The 14,506-nt window shown below is 56.0% G+C and overlaps 1 protein-coding gene across 6 annotated transcripts in view; it reads left to right on the top strand.

Annotated features, from left to right (window-relative positions):
- Positions 1-14,506, top strand: part of SLC6A6 (solute carrier family 6 member 6) — a 74,923-nt gene that overhangs the window by 13,959 nt on the left and 46,458 nt on the right. For 2 of the 6 annotated variants that reach the window (XM_072941929.1, XM_006206773.4), the window contains exon 1: positions 13,554-13,794. The exons of the other annotated variants lie outside the window; for them this stretch is intronic. The gene's annotated coding sequence lies outside the window, so the exon portion shown is untranslated. Of the gene's footprint in view, positions 1-13,553; positions 13,795-14,506 lie in introns of those variants that run through there. 6 annotated transcript variants of the gene reach the window in all.

Here is a 14,506-nt window from a genome sequence, read left to right as displayed (position 1 = left end):
TCCCTGTACTGGTGCTTGGCTGTCTTTTCTCTGTCCCTGCATTCCTTTGTTCCCTTAAGGTCATTAATCACTGAGACCTGTTTGAGGGCAAGCGTTGTGGCCAGTCTTAGATCACAGGCCAAAATGGCTTCTCTCATGTCAAGAAAGTCGTCCCTGGTTTTTTTTCTCTAGGGCCCCGCTAACCTACCTGCTTACTGTTCCTTTAACATCGTGCCTGTAATTGTGCGTTAAATATGCTACCTCACCTTCCTTTTTGTCTCTCTCCCCTTGGTGTCATTCTGGATACCAAGGAACTCGCTGCCACTTCCACCACCCACACCCGCTGCAGACATTACTAATCCACCCAGCGTTCACAGAGCCATGCATCCACCCGCAACGTGAAGCCTCGATGGCATCCTTGTCAGGTCAGCCTCTGCTCCAAGAGAGCAGAGCCTTGGCTGTCTTGTTCACTGCCATGTTTCCCAGTGCCTAAAACAATGTCTGGCACATAGTAGGAGCTCAATAAATTATTGACTTGGTGTTCCTACCCCCAGTGCCTTGGACACCATGGTGCCAGTGTGAGCCTACTGAACATGGGGGCCCAGATCCAGCAGTGAGGCTGGGGGACAGGGAGCTCTGCAGGCTGCTGGGACGCAGTCCTGCTTCTGGGAGGAGGCTCCAGGGGCAGGGCTGCAGGTACGCGGAGGAAAGACGTGTCCAGCTCTGGAGGCCTCTCTCTGCTCTCCCCTCCAGCCCCTTCCCCCTCTGCTAATCTGTTTAGCTGTTTAGCGAAGTGTAAGATCTTTTTTGATAAGGAAGCATTTCCTGGTTTTCTGCATTTTTTTATTCCAGGAAACCAGGTGAGCCTTCCAGCACAGCCCTGCTGGTGGTGTGCGAGGCAGAGGTGATCTGCTCCCACTTGTGTTATTTCCCAAGCTGAGTTCCAAAGAACAGGAGGTGGTCTCTTAAAAAAAAAGGCTTCTGGGTCATTCACTTCTGGGGACCGAACAGTTCACCAGATTCCCTTGGGGCAGTGACTCTCAGCCTCTAACCAGTTGATGGGTGTCCTGTTCTCCACCCAGCCGTGGCGTGTCCCTGTGTTCACAGGGGACGGTCACCCACAGACCTGGGCTCTGCCCATGGAGGGTGACGAGCAGGTGCTCGTCAAGTTGGTTCTAAGGTTCGAGGTTGGATGTGTGTGCAAGGAGGAGCTGCTTGGCTCCCAGGAGACAGGATGCTGGGCCGGTCGCGGGCTCGTGGGAGCACAGGCTTTGGGTCAGGGCCAGGGGACCGTTCACCTGTTCGCAGCCGGTGCGAAGGCCCTCCTGACCGCAGGCTGGGCCCCCGCCCCTCCCGGCACCGGGCCTTGCTGCTGGCGCTCTCAGGGACGCCGCACCCAGGCGAGGGCTGCGTGAGCGCGTGCGCGCGCGTGTGTGTGTGTGCCGGCGCCGCGCGCCCTGGTCTTCCCGGCGCCTGTCCCGCCGGGTGTGGGTGTGGATGGGCCCCTCCCAGCCGTGCGAGCTGGCTGGCCACGCAGGGAACAACCTGAAAGCCTGACCAGAGCTCGCTTCCTCTCCCCGTGATAGGCCCAGAAACACAGCCCCTTCTGAGGGGCCTCCAAAACGTAAGTGGCATTTCCCCTCCCGCCCCCCAGTCTCGGTGTCTCAGCACGTGCGGCAGGGCCCCGTGGTGGGCGCCGCGGGGCTCAGCGGGGGAGACAGAACCTTATGGGCAAGTCTCCTCTGGGTGGCGGGCCCGGGGTCTGGCTCACCCACCTGTGCGCGCCGGTGCCAGGAGAGGCAGCCCTGCAAATGAGCCGAGCACTGATTTTGGAGTCCTGGCCAGGACTCCCTCCTGGCTCTGCCACCGGATGGTGATGAGGGGGCCCTGGTGGAGTTGATTCTATGGTTCGAGGTTGGACATGAGAAAGGGGGAGCTGCTTGGTTCCCAGGAGACAGGATGCTCCAGAAACCGGGGCTGCTGTCCCAACTGCCTCTTTAATAAGCATTTTATTTTTGAAAAACTGAAACCTTTCAGAAAAGTTGCAAGAATGTTCCAGTGGACTTTGGCATACCCTTCACTTAGATTTTCCAATTGTTAACATTTGCTTCATCTCTTTAATATAGGCTATAAAAACGCTCACGTTAATAGCCTTTTTTTTTTCCCCGCTGAATCACTGGGGAGTCGCAGGCATGATACCCCTTCGCCTCTAATCCTTCAGTGTGCATTTCGTAAGAGCAAGGCCATTCATTCTCTTATATAAGCACACAGTGCTCAGCCCTGGAACATTTAACATTGACACAATTCTGTTATCTAATCTAAGACCTTAATGACATTTTGCTGATTGTCTGGTATTTACAGAACCTGCCCCCCCCCACAACACACACCCCCGTTTAGGATCACAATAGTGTTTTTAAAAGGGTTGTTTAATGGGGCAGGAACCTGCCCCAGCCACTTTTTTGCCAATGTCTTCTGCACTTGATATAAAACATCCTAACTGTAGGAGCTCTCAAAGAGTCATAACATTCAGCAAGAAATGCATTTTACGACTGGAAGCCCCGTGTACTCACACATGCATGAAACTGAAACCAGAGTTTCACAAAATAACACTCATACCTTCACCATCTCCAGGGCTGTCCCGTTCTCTTTTGTACAAGAGATAGCCCTGCCCCTCCAAGTTGATTGCATGACCCACTAGTACATTTTGCTCTGGAATTTGAAACTTTGACTTTCTGGGCAGAAGCTTCTCCCAGGGACCAAGTCCTGGGGTTTGGTCGATTGGGATACCTCTGGAGCCAGGACGGGAGAAGAGTCCGAAGACCCTTGGCCTCTTTCTGCCAGGCATGGGCCCAGTTCTACCCTTGGCATCAAGCCCCCAGCCCTGGGTCTTTGTCACCAGCAGCCACAGGCCCCTGGCCCCACAGAGACCTGCTCTTCATGCTGTGACGTCGGATGTGGAAAACCGGGTGGGCGTGTCCCTGGTGGCTCAGGACACCTCCCTGACCAGCTCAAGTGGCGTGGAGGTGCCCCACTCCAGGCCAGCCTCCGGAGTCCTGACAGCGATCGTACATGCCCACAGAACTCCTAGCAGCATGCTCATGCTCCTGACGGAGGGCTTAATGACAGTGGTGACTTTATCCTGCAGCAGTCCTGGGACTGGCGCTGTGGTTCCTTTTGTAGAAAGGACACACATTTATCGACTGCTTACGCTTTCTCAGGCACCACTAGGCCCCTTTGACTCCTGCAGCCCTCACAGCAGCCCTGGAAGGTCAGCACTGACTTTCTCTCCATTGTACAGATGGGGAAACTGAGGCTCCGAGAGGTGAACTGACCACCCCTTCTCAGGTCACATCATATAGGATTTGAACCTTGGTTGATCTGACCCAGTGCCCACACCATCCAGCACCCTCCTCTCCTCCTCCCCCAGGCTGGGAGCAGACTCTGGTCCAGCCCCTTCCCGAGGCCTCCCTCTGGTTAATGAGTAGCTCAGGGCAGACAGGAAGCCAGGTGCCTGCTGCTGTGAAGCTGGAATGTGAGTTCTGCTTCCAGATAAAGAGAATCTTATGCAAGGGGCTCAAGCTTTATAGCAATAAACAGAGACCGGCACTGTCCTCCTCGGCCGAGGCTTGCCGGTCCATCCGTGCTTGGTGGGAGCCCGTTCTACAGGAGAGGCAGCTGAGGCTGAGAGGCACATTTGCTCTCGGGCCGGCTGCCGCCTCCTCCAACAGCTCTCTTGGTTGGGTCTTTCTGAAAGGGCTCCCTGGCTGCAGCAGGATTTGGAGGGAAGCGTCCTGAGTGAACAGAAGCTGTTGTCTCTGATGTCTGAGCACTACCTGGTGTGCAGCCTTTAGGTTCCCATCTGGGAAAGGGGTCGGTGGTCTCTCGGAGCCCCTCACAGTGTCCTGTGCGGCTGCAAAGAGATGACAGATGTGTGCTTGTCTCTCGGTGGTTCAGCAGGCCCCGAGTGACTAACGAACTGGCCCCATATGCTATTCCTGACCGGGGACAACCCATGCAGTGGAAAGTCCATGGAGCTGGAGACTCAGTTCTGGGTTCAAATCCTGGCCCCTCCCCTGGCCAGCCCCTCCCCTGGCCAGCCCCTCCCTGTGGCCTGGAGAGGGGAGTCACTCGGGGAGCCTCTCTGAGCCTCTCCTTCCCCACCTGTGAAATGGAACAGTAACAGCCCCCAGGAGGAGTAGAAAGGCCCTGAGTAACGATGTCACTGCATTGGGGTTTGTTTCCAAGCTGTCAGCGGGCCTGACAAAGTCAGTGCCACGCTCCCAGCAGGTGTCTCATCATCTCCCAGATGGGATCCCCCGAGCACCCCCTCCTTCCTCAGCTGAGAATCAGGTCCATACCCTTGGCTGCCCAGGAACGTTAGGAAGGGGGAGCCTCCCTGGGCCTGTTATGAGGATTCCCTTGGACCACCCCACCCCACCCCGGGTTGTAAACTGGACTAGGACGGGGGTCTCCATCTTCCAAAGCACTCGCTCCCTGGGAGGGCCAGGGCAGTGAGAAAATAGTATTTATTATTTGTTTACCCTGATTATAAAAGTAAGACTTTTTTTTAATGGAGATGTATTTGCCATACAACGCTGGTGTGAATTTTAAGTGCACAGTGTGTCGGTCTGATTCCCTGATACTGCAGTGTGACTCCTGCTGTCGAGTTAGCTAACACCTCCATCCGGTCACGTAATTATTTCTCCTCGTTTTGGGCAGTAGTATACTTTTGATACAGAAAATTCGGAGAACACAGAAAAGTCAAAAGAAGAAAATAAAATTCATCTCTGTTCCCATTATCCAGAGATAACTACGCCCAAAGGTACATTTGTAAATGTGTGGTTAAATATACATTACTGAAATTTTTGCTTTCCGAACTGGACTCATAGCATGGATGCTGGGGAGCTGGCTCCTCCCACCACAGCCCACCCCACTCCCCGCCACCCTGCAATGTATTTCTGAGAGTTTTTGGGGGGGTCTTGAGTCTTCCAAGTCCAAGGTTGGCAGACTTCTTCAAGGGTTGGGTGTGTGTATTTTGGGCTTGTGGGCTTGTGGTCTCGTCGCTTCCGTTGCAGCTAGAACATAGTCCAAGACGATATGCAAATGGTGGATGGAGCTTTGTACCAATAAAACTTTATTTAGAGCAAAAGTGCTGGGTCTGGCCCAGGGGCCACAGTCTGCTGACCCCCAGTTTTATTTTGGTTTGTTTGGGTAAAGTATCGTTTATTTAATTAATCACCTAGTGATGAGAGATTGGCTATTCTCAGTTTCTCTTTCTTGTAAGCCACCTGCTGTGAACCTTTTTTTTCTATTTTTAATTGTGGTAAATTACGCATAACATAAAATTTGCCATCGGAACCATTTTTAAGGCTATGGTTTAATAGTGTTAAGTGTATTGACACTGTTGTGCAGTCAGTCTCCAGAACTTTTTCATCTTGCAAAACTGAATGCAGTGAGCATTTTGCATGTTGGTCTGGACAGGACGTTGGCGTTGCCAGCCTGGAGGGATGTGCATTTTTAAGATGCTGGCACTGGCTGCCAAATTACTGACCCTCCAAAATTGCCCTCATGTCATCAGTGACAGCCCTCAGTCACCGAGAGCGAGGGTGGCACATTCCCGGGGGATCTGCCATCAGGGTTTTCAGGAGCCGAAGATTTAAAACGATCCATCCCGGAGGAGCCGCTCCCACCTGCCGGCCTTCCCTGTTGAGGGGAAGAACAAAAACTCAGCAGGCAAAAAATGCTTTGAATTCTGGGCCACCTCGGAGGCTAATACGCGCACGCTTTAGAGAGAGGAGAGGTGTGTTTAAGACCTAATCTCAGGTATCCGGTGAGTCTGGGTGTCGGTGTCTTTTGGCCTCTACCTTGCTGTGCGACCCAGGGCATGTTACTTAACCTCTCTGGACTGCGGGGGGGGTCCTCTGTCTAAGTAGACATGATCCCTTCTCTGGTTGTCGTGAGCATCAGGGAGGAAGAGCCAAATGTCCCCAGGCCAGTGAGGAGCACGGGGCAGTTACTGCAGTGGTGCTGTCACCCTGGCTGGTATTCCTGTGGCCCCTGTAACTGTTAATACTCCTGCCGCCTGTATCAGGGCAGTCTGGGTGTGCAGTCATAGTGCGTGCAGCGCTGGGCGAGTCTCAGAAAGGTCTTCCGCCTTTAACATTTGCATCATCTTAGAGTGTAGTTGTTACTGTCCCCATGTAACTAGTGGGAGATTTGAGGCTCCGGGAGGCAGTGGCCAGCTTGAGGTCAGCCACGTGTCAGGACGGACCTGGGGTGAGCCGCGTCTTTGGCTTCTGATCTTCCACACGGCAGCCGCTGGAAGATGGGCTTCTGGACACAAAGGCGAGCAGAAGCCTCCTCTAGGGCCTCACCTGTGGTGGGAGAGCTTGGGCCTCAGGTGGGGAGAGCCCCCCCAGGGGCCACAGGGATTTCTTCCAGGAGAGAGCTGATCATCCCAGTGCCAGTGGTTCTTCTCTGACACCACCCAGCAGTTCTCCAGCACCAGCCCGTGGCCTGCGGTTTGACTCAGTGCAGCGCTGTGCGGAGATGCCTCAGGCTGGGTTGGGAAGGGCTCAGTCCCACAGGACTGGCCGTGAGTCGGAGGCTCCCGTGCCCCACCCGCCCCTGCCCCATCCTGGGGTGGGGGGCGTCGGGGGGAGGTGTAGCTCAGTGGTGGAGTGCCTGCTTAGCATGCACTAGGTTCTGGATTCCATCCCCAGTACCTCCACCAAAAATAAATAAACAAACCCAATTTACCTCCCCTGCAAAAAATAGAATGAAAAAATAATTTTGCTAGAACAGCTCACAGAACAGTTTGTTTACTTACTAGATCACCGGTTTATCATAGAAGGAGATAACTCAGGAGCAGCCAGATGGAGGAGACCACAGGGCAAGGCCTGGGGCAAGCTCAGAGCTTCCAGGCCCTCTCCAGGCACCACTGTCCCCGAATCTCCAGGTGTCACCCACCTGGAAGCTCCCGAACCCTGTCCTTTGGGACTTTGTGGAGACTTATTTACCAAGGCACGATCCATTAAATCATTGGCCGCTGGTGATTGATTTAACCTCCAGCCCCTCTTCCCTCCCCAGGGGTGGGGGATTTGGGACTGAAAGTTCCAGGCCTCTAATCACTGGTGGCTTCTCCTGGCAACCAGCCCCCTTCCTTGGCCTCATTAACATGACAAAAGACACCTGATCATTCTCACCACTTAAGAAATTCCAAGAGTTTTAGGAGCTCAGGGCCAGAAACTGGGACTAACCTTACATTTCTTATTATAAGTCACAATATCACGGGACCTTTTTTCCCAGAAACTGACAGGGCCTTTCAAAGACCAGAGCTTCCCACCGAGGTGAAACCCAAGGGGTTTCTGGAAGCTGATCTGTGTGCAGCCAGCAGACAGCAAGCCCAGAAGCCCAGGCTCCCAAGGCAAAGCCGGTGCCTCCCAACCCCTAGGACTGCCTGTGGCCGCTGGCCTTGGAGGGGCTGGTTCCCTGGGGCCGTACCCAGCCGCCCTCCGCCCTCCGCCCTCCGGCTCTCCCACCAACATGCTGGGGACCTTGGAAAAGTCACTCCCCTTCTTGGGGCCCCAGGGTTTCCTCACATGTAAGACCGAGGTGTGGAATCATCTCCCTGGGATGGGGGTGGGGGGGGGCTGCTGGCGTGGTGACGCCCAGCTTTGGGCCATGAATCTCAGCTCTGCCATGTCGGAGCTGGGTGCCTGGTGGGAGGGGGTCTCCCTCTCTGAGCTGGGTGTTCTCTGTGAAAGCCGAAGAAGTGCACATGCCCCCCAGGGCCTGCGTGCTTAGGGAAGGGGCCGGCCCCTGGCCGCTGGTGGCACAGACTCCTGGGGCCAGATCTCTAGACCCCTTGGCGTCCCCTCATCGCTTCTCCCCCAGAGGGGGCTTGGGGCCGGCCCGCCCCTCCGCCCCTCCGCCCCTCCACCCCACCCCCCTCACCTTGCACAGGCCCCGCCTCGGTGCTCTCTTCCTCCCTGGACTCTTGTTTTGGCGTCCACCAGGGCCCGCGCCCCCTCGCCCCCTCCTGCTAGCGAGGGGGTTGTGGCTCTTCCTCGTGTTCTCAGCGCCCAGTGCTGTCAGCTTCTTGCTCTGCTGTCTCCTAGTCTTTCCTGGGCGTCCTGCCCGCCCCGACCCTGACCATCTCCCTCCTGTGAGGGCTTTCACTTGTCTGTTAAGTTCCTGAGGCCCAGGGAGACCAGGTTCTGATGAGGAATCCAAGGCTGGGTCCCGATCTGGAGGAGGACGCCGTGAGCCATTAGCAATGTCTGTCAGGGTGGCAGGACAGGAGGACACGGTGGGTTGTGTCCGTGACCTCCTTGGTAGCAGACGCCTGCTTTGGAAAAACTGGGGAAAAGGAGGGGCTGAGAGGATTGTGAACGGTCTGTGCAGCTGCCAGGCAGGGGCCTCGTCTCATGGGAAGAAAGAAAGGAACTTGGCTTCGGAGAGTGTGACCTTAAACCCTGAGTTCTTGAATTTGCATTTAGGGGGCGGTTTTCAGGCGGGGCTCCCAGCTTATTTGATTCCTCTTATCTCCCAGGTCTCTTGTTTTTTGCTGGATATGGAGGGGGTGACTGCTACATGGAGACCCTCCCGATAAGGCTGCCAGATTAAATGCAGGTGCCTGTTGAATTCAGGTTTCAGATTGACAGCGAGACAGTGTTAAGCATAAGTGGGTCCCGCGCAGCGCTGGCTGAATCTGACAAGCCCACCTCGGCAGCCCCGTTTGCCCCCAGCTCAGGGTGCTCATGCCCACGGAAACTGTTGCAAATTGCTCCTTGAGGTTTCAGGTTGTCCCCGGGAATCTGGTCGCAGCGGCTCTCCCCCAGGCCCTGGCCCTCTTGGCTGTGAGACTCAGCGGCTGCTGCCTCTGGCCTCCATCTCCCCGTCCAGGCAACAGAGGGGCAGGCCTAGCTGATTCACAGGGGCCAGGTCTGAGGTCGAGATGCTTACGGACGACTTCACAGTCATTTCCGTATCCGAGCCAAGACAGCCCCGTGGGAGAGAGACGGCACGCTCCGCCTCGTGGGCGCAGACGGGTGACGAGTGACGCCGCCGAGGCCACCCAGGGTAGGAGACGGGCCTGGCGGGCTCCCCTCCGCCGCCTCTCCTGACATGGGCACTGCCCGGGGGGGCCCTGCTGCCCTTTCCAGATTATTCCCTCAGACCCTCCCCTGCCCCATGACAGTCTCACACCTGAATGAATCGAGTCCCTTATTCAGCATTCATTCACTCACTTGCTGAGGATTTATTGAGCACCCACTGTATGCCAGGCGCAGTGATGGGCAGTGGGGATAGAATGGGAGCAGGGCTGCAGGGGAGACACAACATGACTGAGCACACACCATTATTCAGCTGCGGTGTGGGGTAAGGCTCCCCAAAGCAGTCGGTGAGCAGCTCAGAGTAAGGGAGGCACGCAGCTTGGACTGCGAATCACCCCTCATTCTCAGGAGCCTTTCTGCCTCCAACCTTCCCATTTATCCATCCTCAGAACAAGGTTCAGAGAGGTGCAGCGACCTGCCCATGGTCACACAGCACTTTAAGACGTCAGGTGCCTCTCCTCGTCTGCTTCCTGGCTCCGTGACCTCAGGCGCGTCCCATCCCCCACTGGGCTTTAGTCGCCCCATCTGCAACACGGGGATGGAGATGCCCACTGGGTGAACTGGCGCCCAAGGGAAAAAGCAGCCTGGTGTGTTGAAAAGTTCGTGCAGTTATTTCTCACTAATGCAGCTTATGAATAACGGCTGTGAAAAAGTGCTTTCAGGGAAGGTTTAGTCACATTAAACAGTCAGGACGTTCAGTGAAGTCTCTTGCCCTAAAAGACACAAGACTAGAAAAGCCACAGCTCCCAGGTGGCCACTTCTGGGCACTGACCCACGCACCTCGGACCTCTGGCCAGCTGACCCCCACGTGGCCAGGCTGGGGACCTGGCCTGCCGTGCTTCTGGGGAGGACAGCCACCCCAGCTTCTTTTTTAAACAAAATAATTTTATATCACGTTCATAAACATGGCAGATGCTGGCAATACAAACATAAGTAAGACGTAGTATCAATTTTCTTAGAATTTTACAACCGAGTAGGTGAGACTGATGTGTGAACATATGAAGTGCACTGGTGCTTTTCCGCCAGTGTTACTGAGGATTGCCGTGCGGCGCTGTGTGAGTCTCGGGCGCGCAGCGTGGCAGCTTGGTTTACGTGTACCGTGAAGCGACTGCCATGGCAGGTTCTGTTAAGGTCCGCACCTCGTGAGACGCCCCCGACGTCAGGTCACAGTGCAGACCTTTGACTTCCCTGTGGCTTTTCTCGTCCATCTAAGAAATTTGCATGTTTTCAAGCTTTCTTCAGCCCTGCTGAGGGGGTTGGGGGGGTGCCCAGGCGAGAATGTCTGATGTTGGGGGAAGTTTGGGGAAAACCTCTAAGCAACTGAAAACTGAGAATTGAAAGTCTGCTCGTCAGTCAGCAGAGGGTTCCTCTGTGGCTGTGGCTCAGGCCCCCAGGCTCTGGGGAAGTGGAGGTGAGCCCTGCTCTGCCAAGCCTGGGAAGTCCCTGGCCAACGGGGAGATGCTGCAAATCCAGCGTCCATTGGCTGGGTCTCTTGAAGATGCTCTGGGCACCCAGAGTTCAAAAAGCTTTCCCAGAGGCCTTGAACGACAGAAGCATGCCAGGTGGACAAGACTGGTGAGCAAACGGCCCGTGGAGAAGCCAGCAGAGCGTGAAGGCGTGGCGCGGGCCGTGGGAGCGTGGCGTGGCTGGGGCGCCGTGTTCCGGGTCAGGGAGAGCAGCTGGGTGGGTGTCGGTCTGGCCTGGTGCCCCTGAATGGTCTGCCCAGCGGTTGGTCTCGATCCACTCTGGGGAGCCTACCTGGAATCAGGGTCCTTATTTCACGTGTCCGGGGCCCCGTGAAGGTAGGGACTGTTGTTTAGTTGTTGTTTTGACAACTGGCTCCTTCTGCTCAGGAAGAAAACCAGACAAGCCCAGCCAGCACCCAGACACGCTCATAGGAGAGTCGCAGGTGTCCCGGAGGTCCCAAGAGGAGCCCACTGCAATGAGCTGTCTAACCAGTTTTGCTGATTCACGTGGGTCGGGAGCGTGCGAAGTGCCGTGGGAGGGGACCACGGTGCCAGCAGACTTGCCGCAGAACACGGATGGAGAAACTGCGTTTCGTGTTTTCCCTGCATGACTATCACCCTGGGTGCTTGTCTCTGTTTCTCCCAGCCCTCCCCACCCCGAGGGTGCAAAGGAGGAGGCAGTGTTTGTTGATGAACTTCAGGAAAGGAAAGGAGGCTGATCTTTCTCATTCAGGGGCCAACTGCCTCCTGAGCGAACCCAGTCTTGCCTTGAGGCTCTTCCTGGTCCTGGTCTTGCCTTGAGGCTCTTCCTGGTCCCTTCCCTGTGTAACGGAGACGGCCCATTTCACAGATGACAACAGAGGCCCTGAGGCTAAGTGACATTCCTGAGGTCACTACTTGCCGCTGGCAAGGGGCAGAATTAGGTTCCAGCTGAAATATTTGATGGGGAAGCAGAGCAGGCAGATGGAGCTGGGCCAAGGGTGTGTGGGGCGCACCGGGCAGGGCGGGGTGGGGTGGAGGAGGCTCGCTGCTGGGAGGTTCAGGGACAAAGCTGGAGAGGCCCGGAGGGTCCTTCCTCTCCACTGACATTATGGGGGGTTATGTAGGTCAGAACTCGGCCATCTGGGGGTCAGCAGGGACTGACTGACTAAATAAACAGATGAGGCAATTAAAAAGGACAACGGATTTCTCGACTATTTATAACTGTGGCCTAAGTCGCAGGTATCCTTGCCCCCAACGGGTAAAAGGAGACTTTTCACATGGCCCCGGCTCCCCATGGGGTGAGTAAGCTGATTAAGTTCCAGGCTGCACTGGAGGGGACACTTGGCAGGGGCCGGCGGGGGTGGCGGCCAGGGTGAGAAAGCTCAGAGGAGGTGGGGGTTCTCTCAGGGCTGAGAGGGTGAAGGCGGCGGGTACGGTGTGGGCTGGGGGACAGAGCCCCTGCACCCTTCCTTCCCTGCATCCGGTCCCCAAGATTAGCCACACCTCTGGACAGTAGCTCCGGGCAGGCAGAGTTTAAAGGCTGAAAAGCTCTTCCTGGCCTGCGGGGCGGTGCTTTGCCGTCCCGGCAGGCGCATGGCAGAGCACACAGCCTCAGCCTGGCGCGTCGTGTTGGTGGCTGCCGTTCCCTGGTTGAGGCTGGCTATGTCCTAGTCCACGAGGACATGTGTAATCTGGGTCCTGGCCTGGGCTCTAATTCTAGCTGGTTACTTTACACAGTGACACCCCTTACCTCTTGCCGGCCTTGGTTTTCTCCTGTGTCAGGTAAAGGGGGGACCTCCTGATGTCAAAGGTCATAGCCAAGGAGATGCCCCAGAGCCCGTGGCTAAGCACTCTGGAGCCCTGTCTCTTGCTGGCTGTACCACCTTGGTTAAATTGATCAACCTCTCTGAGCCTCAGAGAGGGTGAGAGTCCCTCATCTCATAGGGTGGTTGGTAAGGACTGGGCAAAATACTGAACCCAAGTGCCAGGAGATGCCCCAGGCACACGTAGGTGCTCACGGAGCTGGTATTCCTCTCTGGAACCGGCTGTGCAGTTGGAGGATTTCCCATACAGTTAAGGCATTTCAAATGTGCTTTTTTTTTCTGTCAGACTCTCTGAAAACACTATAAAGTCTCATTAACTTTGGACTGGTTAGAGAAGAAAAGTGAGCAGCCACCATCAGTGAAAAGTGATTTAAGGAAATAAAATATTTAGCATGATTTAAAAATTACTGTTAGCTAGAACCGTATCAGGTGCCCAGCACAGTGCCAGGCACACGTGAGCCACAGTTATATATATATATATATAAACATTAGCCTGTTTCCAGGATGTAAGGACAGTTGGAATCAGAACAGAGGGTTGCTGTGACAGTGGTAGACCAGGGTCCTCATCCGCTGCCTCCTGGGAGGAGGCCGGCCCCCTGCCCTGGAGCACCCAGACCCTGGGAGGAAGACACGGGGATCAGAGCTGAGGAATGAGTGCCTCGTCCCACTGGGAGATGGGCAGTGAGAGGTGGTCGGGAAGTCTTCCTGGAGGAGGTGGCATCTGAAGCTGGAGAAGAGCAGGGATGTGCCTTCCCAGGCCTGGAATGGCCTGTGGAAATGCACCAAGCTGTGACAGCCCAGGCCTCGCAGCGACGGCGTGTAGACGCGGTGAGCTCTGTGATGAAGGAACCCTCTCTTAGGCTTTAGTTCTGCTCAGGGACATTCCTAATCAGCCGCATTTTTCTGAAGGGCGAAGTCTCTGGGCACCTGGGCTGTGCTGGAAGGGGCATTGTGACCTCACGAGGAGATACTCTGAGGCCTGGAGCCAAGGTCCGGGGCATCTTCCGTACTCTCTCAGGCCTCCGATGCCTCCCATTTCCCGGGGCCTCGGGTAAGTCACGTGGGCTTGGCCACCCGTGTCCCTGGCCCCGCTCTCAGAGCCTTCTGTGAGTCAAGCTTGTGAGGTCTCCAGTCGCTGCGGTTGCCTAGGAGACAGTGTCCTGGGAGACCGCCCCAGACGGGGAGCAGGGGACAAATGTGGGAGCCCTTTGGTGCTTCCAAGTTCTGACCCAGTGGCCCCGCTGGGGGCCTGGTTGGGGCACAGTCTTCCTCAGAGGCATCCAGCACGGAGCAGGCCATGGCTCCCCTGGCTGGAACTGCTCGCCCAGGTCACCCACCCCAGACCACCAGTGGGGCCCTCTTGTTTACCCACCTCCTCAGCCCCAGTCCTTTCCTGATGGAGCCTCTTAGCCCCTGAGCTGACCGCAGGTAAGCTGCTGGGTGAAGAGGCGGGGCCTTCCCTTGAAGTCAAGAGCCTCTGGGGACTTGGGGGTCTGGATTTCCTGAGCCTGGGAAGGGGGTCCCCACATAAGTAACGGAGTTGAGCTGGTCCCAGGCATCCACGCAGGAGTTGGCGGGAGAGGGAACTGGAGGGGTAGGGCTCAGAGTTCAAACACTGTGCATCCCGGCCTCAGTTTCCCCACCTGTAAAATGGGCACATGAGACCAGAGGATGGTGCTGAATTTCAACAACTAGTACATGTTCAAACATCCAGTTGGGGTTGAGGAGCGGCGGAGCCCACTCTCAGCTGGCACCTTGTCCTCTTGCCCTTCACGGCAGCTTTATACAAGTGGCCATCTGCTCTCGCTGTGATGTTGTGAAAGAAAGACATTTTAACGCCCCCAGAGTAAGAAGGCTACAGTTTTAGGAGGCGGGATACTCCTGTTTAAGAAGGAGCGGCCTCCCAGCCAGGCCTTAGCCGCTGCCCGCATCATGGGCTGGAGGAGGCTTCTCTCAGGTTGGCCGGGCCTGGGCCTGGGCCTGGCCCTGGGCAGCAGGGGGTTCAAGCTCTGAGCCACGGTCCTGCCTGTCTCACCTTCCTCCTAGTCGGCCCTTTGAGATTAGCCTCAGCGTGAACAGATGCTCATCCTCACACAGGACATCCAAGTGTCACCTGTCTGCGTGCCTGGCCCCCTTCCTG

Source organism: Vicugna pacos, chromosome 17 (assembly GCF_048564905.1).
Source record: "Vicugna pacos chromosome 17, VicPac4, whole genome shotgun sequence".
Taxonomy (NCBI): Eukaryota; Metazoa; Chordata; class Mammalia; order Artiodactyla; family Camelidae; genus Vicugna; species Vicugna pacos.
The sequence above is the reverse complement of the archived record's forward strand: the minus strand, read 5'-3'. Positions and strand labels throughout refer to the sequence as shown.